Below are 17383 nucleotides of genomic sequence, written 5' to 3'. Positions count from 1 at the left end.
CCCTCTTTTCCAGAAAAGCTGTTGTAGTCCAGTCTCCGGGTAGAGCACGCAGGCTGTACTCTGAGTCTCAAGAGTTTTACTTTGGTCCCAGAGCCACCCACAGACTCCTCTGAATTCTTTGTCTAATTCTAGAGGCCTTTCCTCTGCCTTTACGGTGTTTTCTCCAGGCTTGTGAGTGACTCCTACCTCCTGTCCTTTGCCTCGATTTATGGCCCTTCTGAGTTCTGGAGAAGACGTTGCTGGGCTCACAGCAGTGATCTTCCGGTCTTTGTCACTCATGAGGAATGAGGGAAGGCAACAAAGTAGGACTTCCGTTGTAAGAAATGAAGACTGAATCTTAAAGGTTTAAGGGACCTTGGAAACCTCATGATTGGTTCAGCTCTTCTTACCTACTTCCCAGTAGTGAGGGGGCCACTCTTTCTAGAGGCCATTTCGTTCAGTGTTGGGTGGCCCATCTCACTGGAAAGTACTTTCCTATTGGACTGATGTCCTTGTCTGGGACTCCACTAAACAGGTGAGGGCAAACTTGAAGGTCCAGTGTGTTGAAACTAGTCAACAAATTATTATCCCCATTACTCTTGCACAAGCAGTATTAAAAATGGTTTTAAGAGGCAGCTATAAAAGATGCTGGTAAAAATTGATGTTTTCTAAGCACTGAGTGTGTTGCCAGAGAGGTTCAGTTTTGTTTTTCTTTTTCGTTATGATTTTGATTTATTTGAGTCTGATAGAATGGTATCAGTGACAGGAGGAATAATTACAGTATCTTTTGAAATTCTATCCTGGAACCCCACCAGGAACCGACCCAGATTCATGCCAAGGAACACATCATAGGTTTGGGGTTTTTTTAAAAATGTGTTTTTAAAAATGCTTGTTTGAAATGCTAGACTCTTTGATACTTAAAGTACATTGTTTTAGAGGGTGTAGTTCTTTTTTGATCCTCTGAGTTTAAACTTCTTTGTTCGGGGGTGGCTGTAGTGATCAGTCCTATATTGTAAGAGGCCTCTGAGAAGGACACCTGCACACATGTGTGTGTGTGCGCACGCGCGTGTGCATATGCTCACCTGTCTCCCTTTCATCAACGAGGTCTAAATTTTCCTTGGTTCTTACTGCTTTTATGGATTCTTAAGAGATGCTTGTTATCTTAGGAAAACCGGGTATAATTACTCCTTAAATAAAGATGACTTGCCTTAAAGAGAGACTGGCAGCGATAAATCAACTGTTAACGTTGGTAGTTAGATTATTGGGTTCCTTTGAGACTTCCTGTTTTTCCATTTCTGTGATGAACGTATATTAATCTATATTAGAGAACATTCTGGGGAAGGGAGAAAGCATGGTTGCTTTCCAACTCCTAGTCTGCCAATGACGTGACAAGGTGGAGAAGGCAGGAGGGAACATTGGGAACCTGCGCTGCCGTGGGAACGGTTGTCCCATCTTTTTATCATCAAAGATGCCTCTCTTTTGTTTTTACTTTAATACTTATTTGTTTTCCAAATGTCCCCACTTTGAAAGCTTTCATCTAACCCAACATTGTGTTTATTAAGAGGTGATTCCCCCAGAGCTGATGTGTCAAAGATAGACTAAGTGCCTGTAAGAGTTGCCTGGTGACTTTGTGGAGTTGACGCTGTTCCAGCCGGGGGTGGGGGGAGTGTAATGTTGGCCCCCCGTTAGGCACTCATCTGTATGCGACACCTTTCTTGCTGCCTGTTTGGGATTTTCCGAGCCAAGGACCCAAAGTAGGAGTTCTGCAGTTAGAGCTCTTCTGTGTTTTGGGCCCATGACCTGCATTCTCTCTAGTACTGCTATCTCTTTCCATAAACCTTCCTTGATTTTGTTTCTAATGCAACAACATCGAAACACCCCCAAACCAATAACACAGTAAGACTTCGTGACTACGCTAACCTTTCTCTGCCTGGTCGTTATCGTCGTCATGGTAATAATAGTTGGCATCAGTTGAATGAGCACGTACTGAGTGCCAGATCCTGGGTTTGATGTCTACACAGATCTCGTTTGATCTTTACAACTCCTCTGGGAAGCAAAGACTGCTCATTAGCCCCCATTTTATTGATGGGGAAACAGGTTCCGAGAGGCTGAATAATTCGTCCAAGGTCATGAGGCCAAAGAGCTGCAAAGCCAGAACTTAAATCGCTTATCTCTCACGCCTTCCATACCCTTTCTCTTTAATACCTTTCATCTTTGGTCGGCTCTTTGCAGACTAGGACCTCAGCTTTGGATCTTCCTCACATCCCAACACATCACCTGTGCGTGGGTCTGGAGTGTGGGGGCTCTGTGTTCACGGGTCCTCAGCAGGAGGCACAGGGAAGGTGGCCAGACCCCGACAGTGGAGGCTCGGGGCTGTGGCTGCTGCCCTGCACCCTGATAGGCCAGGCTGGAGGGGGCTTATCCCTGAGTGTATAAAACTGGAGTTGGGGCCCGGTCCCTCCTTCGAATTTCCCACTTTGAAGTGGGGCCCTAAGGGGTGCATGGAGGCATTCCCCAGCCACAGAAATGATGACTTCTGGCCTCAGTGCCGTTCATCAGAGTGCTTGTTTTCTAATTCCCTCCAGGAGTAAGGGACAGAGAAAGTCTCAGATCCTTCTGGAAGGGTGAGGAAGCTCGGAGAAGTAACTTCTCTGCTCCGTTCCATTCCACGGGGGGCTTGTGGAACAGGGATTCTTAATTTTTGTTGGGTTATGGACCCCTTTGAGAATCTGATGAAAAGTTTGGACTCCTCCCTAGAAAACTTAGAGTAAGAATAACTAACATTATGTTGTAAGCACTTAAAAGCACATATCACCTCTTCCAATCCTCCTCCTAACCCAATGAGGTTTAGATAGGTACTCTTGTTTTCCCTATTCTGCAGACAAGGAAATTGAGGCATTGGGATGTTACATGGCTTGCCCTGCCCGTGGACACACATTTAGAAAGTGGTAGGGCCTTTGCACATGCTATCACTTGGACCCCATGAGCTAGAGTACCTCAGTTCTAGAGTACAAGCCACCTCCTGCATTGCTTACAGTTGGGAATGCGTATGTGTAATAAGATAGCAAGTGGATGCCGCCCCCCCCCACAGCTGGTGCTCAACCTGCTGTCAAGGTGCTGGAGGAAGGAAAGGCTGCTCTTGGCTCCCCTTTGCAGAATCTTCCCCCATCCTCTTGGACCAGTTAGGTGCAACTGCGTGGGGTTTCTCAGTGTCCCAGCTTTGCGGGGATCCCACACAGTTATCTAATTGGCATTTAATGCTGGGTGGGGAGTCAGACAATCTGGGCTTCTCTCCTGGTTTTGCCCCTCCAAGCTGTGGGGCCTGGGAGTCATTGAGACTCTTCTGAGCCTGTCTGCTCATCGGCAAATCAGAGCAGATAACTCTGGCCTTCGTTAGGATAAGGAAGGTGTCACCACTCTGGGAGGAAGGCAGTGCCCTTAAGCAAATGGCCTGCACCAAGCAGTGTGCACATCGTTCTGTTAAGGTTAATGAACCCAGAGACTGAGCTGTAGCTCCTGACCATTCTTGGCGATTGCAGCTTTAGAAGATACAGAGAGTATTTTCATGGAGTGGCAATCAGTGAGCCTAATGGAGATTTTGGAATAGTTTGTACTCCGTGCTTGTCTACCCTTCTGCCTTTCTGTTCCCTACCTGTTTGTTCATGACCCCCATAGCAGGTTTCCCGCAAATCCTAGATACCTGGAATGTTAGTGCTGGAAAAGGAACTCAGATCACTTATGGTCAGCCTTCTCATTTTGCAGGAGTTGAAATAGTCTCAGAGAGGTATAGGAACTTGCCCAGGAGCACACAGCTAATCCATGGCAGAGCCAGAACTTAGGTCAGCAATCTTTCTGTTGTGCCATATGGCTGTCCCTGTGTCACCCAGACACAACTCTGTACTAGTTTTTACTTTGTGTGGCCCTTACCGGCTCTGTGTGCTTCCTTGAAAGTAGAGGCTGGGTCATTCTTGATTTTTTTATTATTATCTTTTTAAAAATTTTTATTTGAGAGGGAAGGTGAAAGAGAGACAGAACGAGAGCACAAGAGCAGGGAGAGGGAGAAGCAGACTCCCTGCCAAGCAGGAGCCTGACGTAGGGCTTGATCCCAGGACCCTGATACCATGACCTGAGCCAAAGCTAGACACTTAACCAATGGAGCCACCCAGGTGCCCTGAAGCTGGGTCATTCTCCTCATAGTTTCTCCCTATTTCTCACTGCCTCCGTGCCTGGTAAACAAAGGAACCACACCATCTGTGTAGGCAGAGCCATCTCAGGAGACCTTTGTGGCACTAGGCCCACAGGCTCCACACATTCAGATCCGTGTAGCTCCTCCATGCACTGAGATGAATTTCTGCTGTCGACAGAGATCTGGCAGATCCCCCCTCCATATACTGCTTTATCCCCATTCATGTAATGGCGAGCATGCCCAGGACTGTGTTCCCGGAAGCTTTGGGAAGCCAGGCTTGGCTTGTGAATGGCTGTGCTGGCAGTCTCTATCCAGCCGGGGTCTAAGCTGGCTATCAAGAGCATCTTTTCTGAAGCAGGGAGGCTGATCTCAGCAGTGACAAAGCACCACGGGGCATTTGCACTGCTGAGCTCACCCTGCTTCTTGCCACAGGCCACTGTGAATGTCCAGGGGCTTTCTCTTCTTCGCTGAACAGCTCGCCCAGTTACCCTACATTGTTAGAATTTTATCTTGGTCACCTCAGTTCCTGGGCTGTTTTCATCTAGAGTCCAGGCAACAAATAGCAAAGTTGGAGGACCAGGAGCTGGGGAGGGTGGGGGCGGGGTGCACGTGCACGCATGTGCACGTGCGAATAGGAGCTCTATTTGTGTATGAGAAGGCTCAGTGCCTGTGTGACGGAAGAAGACGTGCGGGAGAAGGGAAAGGACAGGGAGGGAGAAGTGTTTACGGGCCAGGGGTTGGGAAGAGTGGGGGGGAGGAGAGGAGTCAACTAGAAGGAATAGTTTCTGTCTGTCTGAGGGATGCAAGCAGTAGAGAGGGGGGAGGGGTTTTAAGGATGGTTCCTGGTGCAGTAAGACTTTCTTTCTCTCCCGTTGGCGTTCAATAAGAGATGCAATAACATTTTGAATTTTTGTTATGTCTACACTGCAGTGTTGGCTGTCATGGCCACCAAGTCACCAAGACTGGGCTACATGGAGACCGGGTTATACTGACATCCCTCTGGTGTGTTCTGTCTGGGGACAGAGGCTGACTGTGAGGCAGGAGAGTGGGAGAGGCAGAGTCTAGAGTGTGGGTGATCCCCAGGGAAGTGGCTGGTGGTGGGGTGTGGTGTGCCGGAGTCAGCATTCAAGTTGAGTTCTCTTCTCTGAACAACTTCTAGATCATTTTCCTGCACTAAAAATAAAGAAATAGGCCTGAGTTCTCAGATTCAGTGCTTAATCACTTTGGACCCTATTTGCAGGAAAAAAAAAAAAAAAGACCATTTAGACGTAGTGGGGAGCGATGTGGCGATTCATTGAGATTGTATTTTTTCCACAGAAAGGAAATATGTCCTAAGAAAAAGCAAAAGGTTGAATTTCTTGGCTATGTTTTACTGACAGAACTCTTCTTGGAGAAGGATATTTAAATTTTTGTCCTCCAAGAAATTGCTCTCTCAAAATGGTTTGAGATGGAGATGGCTTAGCACATAGAGTTTTTAAATCAAGGGAAGGAGCAGTGCCTAGTGTAGATAAAGAGAGTTTTTTCTTCTGTCAGCAGGCCCCTAGGGGTCAAGTTGATGTGTGTGCTCTGCCCGTCCTGCACGCATGTCCGGTCAGAGGACTCCTGACCGCTCCTAAAGGCCCCTGGAGGGAACGGGCTTTTGGACCGAGTAGGTCTGTGTGTGAAGGGTCTCTCTTTCCCTTTTCTGGGCTCTGAGGCAGGACAAAAGCCTTGGCCTGATGTTGAGAAAGTTCAGGCGTGCAGAGGTGCTTTTGGGAACCAGGCAAGGGCAGAAAGAGGACCTGCTCTGGTTCCTCTCACGGTGCCGGTGGGAGTACTCAGCCCTATAGTTGTTGTTTTTGTTTTAGCTCAACTGCTGAGCTATTGGCCACCTTAAAATTATCCCTCTACATTTTCTGATCCTCTTAAGGGGGCCTTATGGGAGAGCAGGAAGTGTCAGCTGCCTTCTGGTGTTTGAAGCAATGTCCAGGGCAGACGGTCATTTCCTACCTAGCTTTGAAAGCTGTCAGGAAGGCAGCACTCTGCCGGGGAAAGGCCCTACACAGTTCCTGGCCTGTCCTTGGGCGGCACCTGCTTTGGCCAGCCTGGCCCAGCTCCCTGCGGGAAATCTCCGGGCGGCTCTGATCATGTCGGTCACAGTTCTGCGCCGTGTGTTTCTCAGAGGGATTCCTATCCCGCGGGCATCAGAATGTTCCATGGTTCTTGTAAGTAATGCACATGCCAAGTGGACTGAGTTGGGGTGTCTGGGGGATGGGACCTTCCAGGTGATTCCTTCGTACCCTCGGGGTGGAGGACCACTGTGCCTTCTGCAGCCATTCGGTAGAAGTGGGCATTGTGGTTGGTAAATTTGATGCCAAGAGATCCTGGGTTCAGATTTTAGGGCCTTAAGGAAGTCGGAGAAGGGAGGGAAGTGTGCGGTGTTGAGTACCCGCTGTTGGGAGGTGACATATGTTTTTTATTTACACTCAGCCCAGTGTGCTGGGTGTTCTGATGCCGGGTACAGGGGAGGAAACAGTGTCAGATTTGTAACTTGCTTAGGATGGCACAGTTGAGTTGGTAGGTGGAGACCGGGCCTGACCAAAGTCTTCATTTATTTTTCCATTATGGCTGGGATCCCCATGCTGGAATGTGGGGTGTCTCCTCGAGCATGGCTATGAAATAGAAGTATGGTATGATCCACACATGTTAAGATTTTCTAGAAGCCACATTGAAAATGTAAAAAGCAAGTGAAATTAATTTTAACTACATGTTTTCTTTAACCTAGTATAATTACAATATTTCAGTATTTAATCAGTATAAAAAAATGTCAATTAGATATTTTACAGTCCTTATTTCCATGCCAAGTGTTCAAAATCCAATGAGTATGTCACCTCTCAAGTCCCACCAGCCACATTTCAAGGGCTTGGTGGCCATGTGTGACTATTGACTACCTTACTGGACAGCATAGCTCTGGCATCTCTGGACTGGAGAGGCATGTCCTGCCCTGCTGGCCAGGGTAGCCAGGGGTTTCTAACTTACTGGTTTATAAAAGCCACAGGATGAATCAAGGCTGGGTGTCTCTGGAAGAGGGGGGTATTATAGGTCCTCCACTAGGGTCCCAGGTGATTCTTCTGTGTAACCTGATTGGAAACAACTGCACTCAGAGCAGTCACTGGGCAATTTCCCTGGGTTCTGTGGCTTTGCTCCACCCCCTTTTCAGGGACACTTGCATTCCAAGCACGTTCTCTGGGGGTGGGTGTGATGGGAAAGGTGGGGGAATGTATGCCCCGAGGGCCCTTTTCCTCCCATACTAAATAGAACTTCAGTTTCAATGGAAAAAAAGGACTGCTTATTTATCTGGATGTGATCTTGCATAAGGGGTGGGACCTTCCCTCTCGGTGGCTGAGAGCTGAATCCTGTGTTCTCAGGAAAGGTAAGATGAAAAGAATAAAAATATTTAGGGGAGAATGGGATACTGTGTATACTTAAGCTGTGTTCCTTTCCAGTGGTTTGGTTTTAAAATTTATTTGCTGACTTAGTGGAAGAAATCTGGTCCTGAAGAGTTACAGTCCCGGGGTCCAAACCTCAGATGCCTCCAGGGTCCAGCAGGTGACAGGCAACGAAGGGCAGGAGATTCCAGCTCCAGTCCTAGGAATGTTCTTCACTTCCACAAAGATTGTGGTCTCCTTTTTTTCTGGAAATACAGGACCCTCTAGGTCTGTCATTTTCTTACCGTTGAGAGAGAACTATTTCTCTAAGAGAACAATCAGTGTAAGTAAGCAGTGTGATAAATGGCAGTGACACTCACTTGGTGTTTAGGGAGCTGGATCTGAGAGCCAGACCCCTCTAAGGGGGAGTAGCTAGCACCCAGCCCCATCCACTGCTGTCCCTGAGGCCCAGCGTTACCAGAGCTTGTTATTTTAAGGAGAAGGCACACATCTAGAATATCTAAAATGTAATAGCGTGACCTTTTTTTTTTTTTTTTTAAACAAAAAATACAATTGAGGGGTGCCTGGATGGCTCAGTCGGTTAAGCATCTGCTGTTGGCTCAGGTCATGTTCCCAGGGTCCTGGGATCGAGCCCCACTTCTGGTTTCCTGCTCAGCAGAGAGCCTGCTTCTCCCTCTGCCTGCAGCTCCCCTTGCTTGTGCTCTCTCGCTCTCTCTCTAACAAATAAATAAAATATTTAAAAAAAAAAAAAAAGGAATACAATTGAATCTTGAAAAGACAGATTTGAACTACGTGGGTTCACCAAACCCAGATTATTTACAGTACTATAAATGTATTTTTAATTCCTTAACTATCTTCTTAACATTTTCTTTTCTCTACCTTTACATATAACATAAAATATGTGTTAATTGGTTATGTTATCGGTAAGGCTTCTGGTCAACAAGGAGGCTATTAGTAGTTAAGTTTTGGGGGAGCCAAAAACTACATGTGAATTTTTGACTGAGCGGGAGGTAGGTGCCCCTAACCCCGTGTTAATCAAGGGTCAACTGTAGTTATAGATTCACAGGAAGTTGTTAAAAAAAAAAAAAAAAAGTCCAGGGATTCCTATATGTCCTTCTCCCAGCTTTGGCCAGTGGTAACCCCTTCCATAATTACAGTACAGAATCAAAGCCAGGAAGCGGATAATGTTGCCGACCGCACTCCTCACATGATTTCACTAGTTAAGCGTGTATGGGCATGCATTTGTGTGTGGGCACACATGTGTATGCTCTGTGGAAGTTTATCAAGGGCAGATTTGTGTAGCCGCCTCTACAGAGAAAGTGTCTGGCTTTTCAGCTCTGTAGATGCATCAAAAACTCTTTCAGTCTAAAGCATATGCCAGAGGCCCGCTGTGGCCTTGCTGAGCCTCCAGTTTTCAACCTCTGTTCTAGTCTTGCCCTTTCTCTCTCTTTTAATTCACATACAACTTGTATAACAGAATTCACTCCTTTAACCCTTTAAGGTATTTCATTCAGTGTTTTTTAGTATAATCACCATGTTGTACAACTGTTACCACTACCTAATCCAGAACATTTTCATCACCCCCAAAGAAATCTGTACCCGTTAGCATTCGCTCTGTCCTTCCCTCGCCTTAGTCCCTGGCAACACATATTTCCATTCTGCCTCATGGATTTCTCTCTTCTGGACATTTCGTATCAATGGAATCCTGGTGCTCTGTGTCCTGGTCTTCTGTGTCTGACTAGCCCTTTCATTTTACATAGAATGAGGTGTGGAGCCAGAGGGGAAAGTGAGGTACCCACTAGTATACTGCTCGTGAGTGGCCAAGAGGGGACTCAAACCCAGAACCAATACCTTTCTGCCTCTCACCATTCAGCTGTTTGTTTTGATAATATGAGGATAAAACTACTTGCTTTTAATAAATGTGCTAACAACAGAATGTCTTCTGTTACTTGTGGTGAGTGTTAAGGTTCTTCAGGGAGTCACTGTGGAAAAACTGTCAAAGAGAAAATAAGATAATTCAGTTGAGTACGCTTTTGCTGGGTACTTGTTGTGTACTGGGTTCAGGACCAACGGGTCTGAGTTAGATGGGATTCTAACCATCAAGGGATAGTCCATTGAGGGAAACAAAAGAAAGAATTTCAGGATATTAGGGTGAATATCATGACTATGGGGTAGAAGGGAAGGGCACCAGGCCCAAAGCTAGAAGGGCTTTGAGAGATGAGAGGAAGGTGGCACGTACTGAGGCAGCAGGAGAGGCCGCATAAAGGTTTCAACTTTAGGAACTGTAGGTGCACACATCTGAGCTGTGAGCTGATTAGTGGTGATGGGAATGGAAATGGGGGACTGGGGTATTGGCGATACAGCTGGAAGGAGTGGGCTTAGGTCAGAGTCCTGCAGGTCAGCTGTGCATCCACCCCTGTGGATGTCTGAATTTTGCAAGCTCAGGATGGCTGAAGGAAAACAGAGTAGGAAAAGCCAAACATGGGAATTGAGTCTCCAGGGGGAGACCCAAGTCCGAATAGCTGAAGTAGGGAGTGTGGTAGGCAGTGGTAGAACCAATATCTAAGGATCAACAAGACTGAGAAGAATCAAGGCAATGGAAGCCAGGAGACTGTTCCAGAAAGCTGTGCCGTAAGGAAGTCATGCTGTAAGACAAGTTCGGAGGGCTCTTAGCTCTGTTTCCAATGGCCTGCCTCTACCTCCTCAATCACCTGCTTAGCAGTGACTTACTGAGCCCTTGCTTTGTGCCGGGAACTATTATGGTGCTGGGTTTGCAGCAGTGAACGAGTCAGGCAAGATTCCTGCTGCCTGGAGGGAAGCATGGATAAGTAAGGTAATTACAGATTGTGATTGATAGTCCTACTGAGAGAGTAGCCTTTGCTGGTGGTGGCTAAGATTAGGCAGTCAGGGCTGGCCGAAGAGGTGATATTGGGTCTGAGCTCCCCATGGTGAGAACAGCCCAGCCATGGCAAGAGACAGGCAAAGAGCTTCACAGGCAGAGAGAACTGCAAATGCAATGACCCTGGAGAGAAAGAGCCTCTGGCCATCTGCAGGAGAGTACTCTGGGCTTTGTCGAGATTTTCTTGGGGTGGGGTGGGAGGGTGTGCCCAAATCCGAACAGGTATTTTGTGGAGGTATTCTATCTCAGGAGTGGAGGGGGAGCTGGAAAGAATCTTTGTGAGGAGGAAAACCATATCCCAGTGGAAGAAAAGTATGAAGTCACTCATACTTAAATGATTCATTTAAAGTAGGCGTGCTTTTTTTTTTTTTTAAGGGGGAGCTAAAAATTATTTTGCTATTTTTCAACTAATTTGATTCTATTTTATGAGCTTTGTGTCGTTGACAGAACTTGGAACTCAGTGCTTCATTCTGCTTCCTACTGAATTTGAAGAAGGTGGGAAGGCTCTAAAAAGTTCCTCCAAACTCACATTCCTCTGCCAATGGGTGTAGAGGGAGGATAGCTGGGCAAGAGGACCAGAGGCGAGACCTGTTTGAGCTATCTTGGCATTGAGCACCTGGGGGTGGTCCCACTGGGATTTGTTCTGGGAAATAGGGAAATGCTTTCTGGGGGAAAAAAAAAGGAGTTGATATTAGAAAATCATCTTAAACAAAATAATACACAGTACACAAAAGAAGATAATTACTTTGATTCGATTCCTTCCGAAGTTGGTCAGCCTCAAGGCCAGTTGGGGATTTTCTCCACATCTAGACTAGCTTTCTGAGCAGAGTTCTTCTGAGCCCACTAAATTGGTGGGCTAGTTAGTGGGTGCCTAGATTTCAGAGGCTAGTGACAGGCCTGAGTAGTTGGGGAATGAGTTGGCTCGATCATCCCTCAGCTGGGGGATAAGAAATTTGAGGTATATCTTGAGGGAACCTGGAGGATTGAAGGCACTGTATTGGCATACCGTGATCAGCTGGGCACACGACCAAAGACTTTTTAGAAGGTAAACAATGAAAGAGGTGAGCATGAGTTGGTGCTTCATGCTATGAAGGAGGAGTACATAGTGCTCTGAGGACCTATAACCCTAGAGGCTCCCATCGGACTAGACCTATTTGGATGGTCTAGATTGGTAGGATTGAAGGTGGCTAATGTGACTTTCACAACGTCTTGCATTGTTCTGTATTTTTGGGGTAGGGTAGAGAGGAGGATGTAAATGAGAGAGGTAATGGTTCCAGGTGTTTGGTGGTTGATTTCTTCTGGAGGGATGAGTCAAGGAAATGTCTTGTTTTAGGCAAGGACATAATGGTACAGCAGGAAACAATGCATTGCCTAGAAATTGGTGACCACCCAAAGGGGCAGATTAGTATCTTGAACTTTTACTACATTTCTTTTCCCATCTACACTCTTCCAAATTTGCATTATGGCTTAGGTGGAGGACCCTTAGGTTGATGGGGTATGTAAGAGTGGCCTCCTTCTGGTGAAGGATACTGTGGATTGCTGCTCAGGAAGGCTGACATAGGTCAGCTGTGAGATTCCGTGGTGCAGGGCTATCTGACAGTCACTTGGTGGCATCTGATGATGTCAGGAAAGAGATCTTTTGGCCCATTCATGGAACCAGTTTACTCCTGTCTGTCATCTTTGTGGCACACAGCATTTACTTTGCCATTCTTGGCTGGAAATGGCTCAGGCCGTCAGTTAACCACAGAGTGGAAATCTGGAAAGAGACGCGCTCAGCTGCTGTGGCAGATTTCTAGGCATTGCATTGATTTTCAGTGTCTTGCTCTTTGGTGGGCAGGAAGGACTTGGGGCAGAGTACTTTGTGCCTACGAGGTGTTCCTCGAAGGCCACCTTGGTGACTGGATGTTTCCAGACTCTTTGCCCTTCGGGGTGAGGCTGCATAGGTAGGAGGGCTCCAGTAATTAATCTGGAGGCAGTGATGCTGGGTCACGCTGTACAGGGACTGTGGCAGGAGGGTCTGCTTTCACCACCCTGTTGGCCTTCTATATTTATGTGATTAGAGTAAAACAAGTTAAGTAATGTTTCTCCTAGTGTGATGTGGAGTGGCAAACACTAAGAATGCACAACGGCCCCCAGAGCCTAGAACCTTGCATCCTGTCTGGAGGATGCCGAGTTATTGACCTTAAGGAGATTGTTCTGGAGCTCCTGAAGCCTCTAAAAAAGCTCCTGAAGATGCTTTTTTCCAAGTGGGTCGGAGTTTGGGCGTCAGAATACCCTGAACAATGCCCGGGCTTCCAAATCAGAGATTCTGATTTAATGAGTTGGAGGTCTGGGAATTATTTTTCTAAATCTTGGTGATTCTGTCAGCCAGAATTGGGAGCCTGCCCACCAGTGACAGATCCAGGAACCTCTTCTCACTTTTAAGGTGAATGTTGCCTCATTGTTTGCTCCTCTTTGCCTCAAACCCTGAGCAACCCTAACTGTGCCCACATAATTGGTCTTCACTCCTCTTTATGTCCCTTTCCAAAATGTGTCTTTCAGGGTGCTGCCCCCTGGCTTTGCTTCAGCCTACATTGGGACTGGTGGTTCATCCCTATGCCATCTCTAAAGAACGGGAGAACCTCACTTGGGGATTCTGATGGGCAGATATTCGGGGACATTTTTTCATAGAACTTCCTGCTTGAGGCTTGACTACATAGTAGATTCTGGCCATAGAAAATCCAGGCCCTGAGGTAGATCCAGAATGGTCTCGTGACTGGCACAGGACAGAAAAAACTATCAGCTGTCTTCTTAGAACCATGATGGACGTACTAAAAATACGCGAAGTGTCAGTATTTCTACTTCCACATTTCTTGGGCCCGGCAGACTCTGGGATAGCACTGGTGGCCCTGAGGGAGTTCTGGGCGGGCATTGCCAGGAATCAGTGCTGATATGGTGGCACCCTTGATATGGGCACTTGGCAAGATAAATGTCCAAGAGTGTACATGACCTCTCAGCAGATGTTGGGTCAGGTGGCAGGGGCTTTTTTTTTTTTTTTTTTTTTTTTAAGATTTATTTACTTATTTTAGAAAGAGAGTGTGAGCAAGGTAGAGGGTACTGGGGAGGACAGAGAAGAGAGAGAAGGTCAAGCAGACTCCTCACGGAGCATGGAGCCTGCTGTGGGGCTTGATCTCACAATCTTGAGATCATGAACTGAGCTGAAACCAAGAGGTGAACACTTAGCCGGCTGAGTCAGCCCAGTGCCCCCAGGCAGCAGGGTGACTTTTACCACCAGCAAGGTGACATGAAATGTGGTTGAGACCAGATTGGAGGGACTGTTCACTCCTTGCTTTTACCATTGTTGCCCCATGGCCTGTAATTCCTACCTTCTCCTCTGTTCTCCCCCTGCCTGCTGCTCCACTCCCCTCCCTGCTTTAGGATGTCTTCAGCGTCTGTCCTTGCAGGAAGTGTCCGTTCCCCTCAGCCGCACCAGGAGCCCCTGCTCTGTGCTCCTGGAACACCAGCGCCTTCCCAGGTCTTTAGGGTTACCCATCATGTTAGAACTCTTTTTGAGTGTCGGATCTTGACGGAGCAGCTTAAGGGCAGGGACTGGATCTGGTTCATTTCTGTGTTTCCATCACCTTGCACCCTGTCTGGCATATAACTGGGTTCAGTAAATATCTGCTGAGTGGTCGGTGAATCCATGCATTCTTCGAGGGGCTGATAGAAATAACTCCTACCGAGATCTAGACCTTTATTATAGTCTAGCACCTCCATAGAAGCTTATTTGTAGCCTTGCATTCAAAATGCATATCAAAGAACATTTTTCTAGCATATAAAATGTATTTCAGACACTTTGGGACATTAACTGAGCACTTTTGAAGGAATAGATGCATGGTATTTATGAGATTTTTTTTTGTATTTAAAGGAGAAACTTTTTTTTTTTTTTTTTAAGATTTTATTTATTTGAGAGAGAGCGAGAGCAAGCCCATGTGGGAGGCAGAGGGAGAGGAGAAGCAGGCTCTCCATTGAGCCGGGAGCCCAATGCAGGGCTTGATCCCAGGACCCTGGGATCATGACCTGAGTCTAGGGCAGATGCTTAGCCGACTGAGCCACCCAGGCACCCAAGGATCAACATTCTTGAGAACGTCACATTAGTAAATGAACCGTTAGGGAACCTGTTGGAATTTACCTTCATTTGTCAAAGAATAGAAGAGTATGGCAAGCCTTTCAGTGGAGTGGCTTGGGTACTTCAACTCTATTTCCTTGATTTTAATATTAGCTTTGTATATATAAAATTTTTTTTTTGTTTTTTGTATATAAAATATTTTTTTGTTTTACAAAATAAGATTACCATGTGGTGGGGCAGAGTGGAAGAGTCCTGGATTGGCAGTCAAGAGACTTAGGTTCTAGAATTAGCTCTGCTTCTAACTGTGGGAGTAGGCAAGTCAGTTTCCTGCTTATACTTTTATAACATGGACGTGTTGTGCTTGTTCAGAGATTTCACATGCCTGCCAGAGTGGGGGTACTAACTTAAGTTGCTGATATGCTGTACCATTTTTTTTTCCTTTTGGAACTCTGCCCCTTTTTCTTTTATGTTCCCACTTTTGTTAGGTAGAGAGAATTATTTCTGTAACACACACACACACACACACACCACCACCACCACCACCACCACCACCACCACCAAAAAACCCAGCAATACAAGGGCAATGATAAACATAGCTCTCTCTGTGGTGAGACATTAGGGAGTGGTGGGGACTGTGGCATTCTGGAATAGCCAAGCCTGCCTATGAGGGGCAGCTACTTAGCATAGCTGATCACTTTTAGACATATGTGTGGGCCATGTTGACTGATTTTGTTGTTGTTTTAAGAGAACTTACAAGTCTGGGTTTTTATGTGACCTCTCTGGTTTTTTAAAGTTTTGGCTCAAATTTTCTAAACCTATCCTGCAGATCGATTGTAATACTGCTGTAGGCTAGATGTAACCCACTGGGCTTTCAGTTTGTGATCCCTGTTATAGATGATCTCTGAAGCTTCTTTCTGACCAAGGTCCACTGATTCTAATTGGGACCATTTCAACTGGTAAACTAAAAATTCTTGTTCTAGTTGGGGAAGTCAGGGTGAGAAGGCAGTGGGGCTGGAAGAGGAGGATGGGGGCTGCAGCCTAAACAGGCTGCCTGCTGATTGGCGTTTTGGCTGGCCTCCTTGGGCAGAGGCCACAGAGTGCCTGATTCACACCACATGTCTTGTATGTTTGTCATTGCAGGAGCTGACATTTGTTGGAAGAGTTTGTGAAACCTTCTCTCTGCCCAGAGCTCAAGACCAATGCATCCCACCACCTTAAACCACTGGTAAATATGTGTTTTGGTATTTTTTCTTTAGCTTTTCTTTTCTTTATTTCCTTCCTTCCTTCCTTCCTTCCTCCCTTCCTTCCTCTATGAGAGAGAGAGTGACTGCAAGCATGTGCAGAAGCAGGAGAGGGGCAGAAGGAGAGGGAGTGAAAAATCTTAAGCAGACTCCACGTATGATGTGGGTCAGTCCCATGACCCTGAGATCACGACCTGAACAGAAATCAAGAGTTGGATATTTAACTGACTGAGCCCCCCCCCCCCCCCCGGTGCCTCTGTTTTATTTCTTCTGCTGTAACAAAAGGAAATATTTTTTGGTGGAGCACAGAATGTGATTTTCAGAGAACCACACTGTCCATACTGTTCTGGGAGGAAGAACACTGGGCTGGGCCGAGGCATATCTGGGTTCTGGTACTTACTTGGTTCTGCCACTTTTACTGTAGGAGATCAGGTGAATTGTTTGACCTCTCTGGGCCCCGGACAGAGAAATGAATCCTGCCCTGCCAAAAGCGATTATATACCTGAGAATGCTTCATACGGAATAAAGTGCTGGACAACTATAAAGTAATCCTGTTTAGCTTTCAGATGTAGAGCTGGGTAGTTCTAAGCTCACAGATGAAAATGTGAACACACATATATTGCAAACATGGATCTTAAATGCCCGTTTTCTGAGTCTTCCAGAGTGGTCCTTCAAGCCCTTTGCATTTTTCTTTTCTCCCCCTTTCTACCACGGCTGCAGCTGCTTTTTTCTTGAAATGTTGAATTACCGACATTTCCCAATTACCTTCATTTTTATTTGAGATCAGATCATTTCTGTGAACAAATGTTCTTTTTTCCAAAAGAAACTTAATTGCTCATCACAGCGGGTAAGCGTCTTGCTTCTGCAGCAGTGGAAAGGGCAGAGATCTGTCCTTTACAGCAGTGTGTCAGTGCTGAACCCAGGACTCTCTGGGGCATGGTGTCTAGTGATGTTGAAGGTCTCGCGTGAACTCCTTGAGGGGAAGGACCACCATGAGCCAAGGATGCAGTAGGACCTGTGTGTCTGGATTCCCACCACTCTTTGTTGAGAAAAGCTGTTTGTTTGCTGACTGACTGGTCAGCTGTCACATTAAGGACCAGGTGCTCGTATGACCCAAGGAGACAAGTCCCAGTGGCATGGCCATGTGGGGAGTGGCTGAGTGCTGGAGGTTGGTGCAGGACAGGCAGTTTGGACAGGCAGGCAGGCCGGCCCAGGGTTAGAGTCCCAACTCAGATGTGGGAGGCTGACCAGGCACAGCAGTGTCTAAAGGCACACAATGGACATTCATGGTCCCACAACCAGAGTCCCGTATGGTGGGCAAGAAGAACTCCATGGTGGAGGTCCTCAGAGAAGCAGATGGTCTCAGGTGGGTGGGACACTACCCATTCAAATACATGTTAATGCTTACTGTGTGCCAAGGCACTGTTGCTCTGAGCAAATTTGTTGGAGTCTCCAACAAATTGGAGATTCTGAGGTCTAAAGGTAGAATGTGTCGCGTGTCTGGAGCTTAGAGTTAAGTAGAGTGGCAAATAATGTGAGCTC

At 46.7% G+C, this 17383-nt stretch overlaps 1 protein-coding gene across 1 annotated transcript in view; it reads left to right on the top strand.

Annotated features, from left to right (window-relative positions):
• SORBS1 (sorbin and SH3 domain containing 1) overlaps positions 1 to 17383 on the top strand; it is a 227277-nt gene that overhangs the window by 47500 nt on the left and 162394 nt on the right. Inside the window, 1 exon segment of the mRNA XM_032313382.1 lies at positions 15741 to 15825. The gene's annotated coding sequence lies outside the window, so the exon portion shown is untranslated.

Source organism: Mustela erminea, chromosome 14 (assembly GCF_009829155.1).
Source record: "Mustela erminea isolate mMusErm1 chromosome 14, mMusErm1.Pri, whole genome shotgun sequence".
Lineage (NCBI taxonomy): Eukaryota > Metazoa > Chordata > Mammalia > Carnivora > Mustelidae > Mustela > Mustela erminea.
The sequence above is the reverse complement of the archived record's forward strand: the minus strand, read 5'-3'. Positions and strand labels throughout refer to the sequence as shown.